General features: G+C 38.4%; 1 non-coding gene across 1 annotated transcript; it reads right to left on the bottom strand.

Moving 5' to 3' along the window:
- Positions 1–1,498: 1,498 nt before the first annotated feature.
- LOC121174480 (small nucleolar RNA R71) lies at positions 1,499–1,605 on the bottom strand. Its single transcript, XR_005890587.1, has one exon. It is a non-coding gene; the product is annotated as a small nucleolar RNA R71 (small nucleolar RNA).
- Between the last annotated feature and the right edge of the window lie 299 nt (positions 1,606–1,904).

Genomic DNA, 1,904 nt, shown 5'->3' with positions numbered 1-1,904 from the left:
AGTTTCATATTCCAGTTTACTTGTTCTGCTCTTTAATCACAAAACAAACAAACCCCCCCAATCGTTACTGTTATTGCGCAAGTATATTATGAACATTTGGTTTATCATTGTTCGTTGGGAAACGACCTAGGATCACTTCCTAGTTACTGCATTTTCATGTTTATATGATTCGGGTACGGCCTCGATCAAATTTGGCGCCGTTGCCGTGGAACAGTGTCCAAAGGTTCATAATAACTAGCTAGTGTTGTGTGTTTAATTCTTTCATGTTTTAAGTTTAATTGTTAGTATTGTGTTAGTATGTGTGTTAGTGTTGTTTAGTGTCTTGGTATTTTGTTTAGTGTGTGTTCTGTTTCAGTTTTCCTATTAAGCGCTTTCCCCGTTTCAGTTTTGGGTGTTTTGCTGTGAATAGTGTTTTGCGACGGACTTAACGGCCACCCATGCTGAATTATTTGAGATTTTGTGTTTTAGTAGGGTTGTTATTTTTGGCTGAATTTTTTTGTGGTAACTTCTTTTAACCTATATTTTGTGGGAAAAATAGCTAGAACCTTTAGTTTGGTCAGATTTGAAAGTTCCAAAAAAGTAGCAAATTTTGTGTTTGTTGAAACTTCAAACGGCCATAACTTTTGCTCCGGTTATCAGAATCGCAATTATTATATATGTATTTGAGGTCTCCATCGTCCAAAAATAGTGATTCTGTCAAAAGTTTTTTATTTTTCAAGTTTTATTCACTTATTTTTCTTAACCTACCATTTTTAGCTTCCATAGTTAGACTTTGAATTTTTGCCTGAAATTTTTTGTGCTATCTTCTCATCATTTTATAAGGTTGCTCACAAAATTTCAAGTCATTTGGATATCATTTGAGGGTAGCTGTAGTTCAAACCTGCACCTTTATTTACATGACAAAGCAACTAGTTGTGCATGCTGAATGTAGTGTATGACTAGAGGCAATCCATCTGACTTACAACCCTTTGATCCTGAGATAGATAGGACATTTCATAGATTATTTAGGCATCATTTTATACCTTTTGATCATCCTGAGCATTATGTTATTGGTGATTTTGAACATTTTGATTTTGAGCATTACAATTTTGAGCATTCTGATTCTGAACATTCTGAGAACATGGCACAACCTCCACCCCGTGAGAGGACTCTAAGGGAAATGGCTGCACCTGATTTCACCTACGAAAGCTTGTGCATCCAATACCCTGATGAGGATGTCCCATATATTCTTAAAACTGGACTGATTCATTTGCTTCCAAAGTTTCATGGCCTTGCAGGTGAAGACCCGCACAAACATTTGAAGGAATTTCATATTGTCTGCTCCACCATGAAACCCCCAGATGTCCAAGAGGATCATATATTTCTGAAGGCTTTTCCTCATTCTTTAGAGGGAGTGGCAAAGGACTGGTTGTATTACCTTGCTCCAAGGTCCATCACGAGCTGGGATGACCTGAAGAGAGTATTCTTAGAAAAAATTTTCCCTGCTTCCAGGACCACAGCCATCAGGAAGGATATCTCAGGTATTAGACAACTCAGTGGAGAGAGCCTGTATGAATATTGGGAGAGATTTAAAAAACTATGTGCCAGTTGCCCTCACCATCAGATTTCAGAGAAGCTGCTTCTCCAATATTTTTATGAAGGACTCAGTAATATGGAGAGAAGTATGATAGATGCTGCCAGTGGTGGAGCCCTTGGAGACATGACTCCTGCTGAAGCCAGAAATTTAATTGAGAAGATGGCTTCCAACTCCCAGCAGTTTAGCGCCAGAAATGATGCTATAGTCATTAGAGGAGTGCATGAGGTAGCTACAAACTCAGCTGCATCATCTGAAACTAAGAAGCTTGAAGGCAAACTGGATGCATTGGTTAACTTGGTAACCCAGCTGACCTTGAACCAGAAATCTA

The sequence above is a fragment of the Glycine max genome (genome assembly GCF_000004515.6).
Source record: "Glycine max cultivar Williams 82 chromosome 19 unlocalized genomic scaffold, Glycine_max_v4.0 Gm19_scaffold_94, whole genome shotgun sequence".
NCBI classification, from domain to species: domain Eukaryota; kingdom Viridiplantae; phylum Streptophyta; class Magnoliopsida; order Fabales; family Fabaceae; genus Glycine; species Glycine max.
The sequence above is the reverse complement of the archived record's forward strand: the minus strand, read 5'-3'. Positions and strand labels throughout refer to the sequence as shown.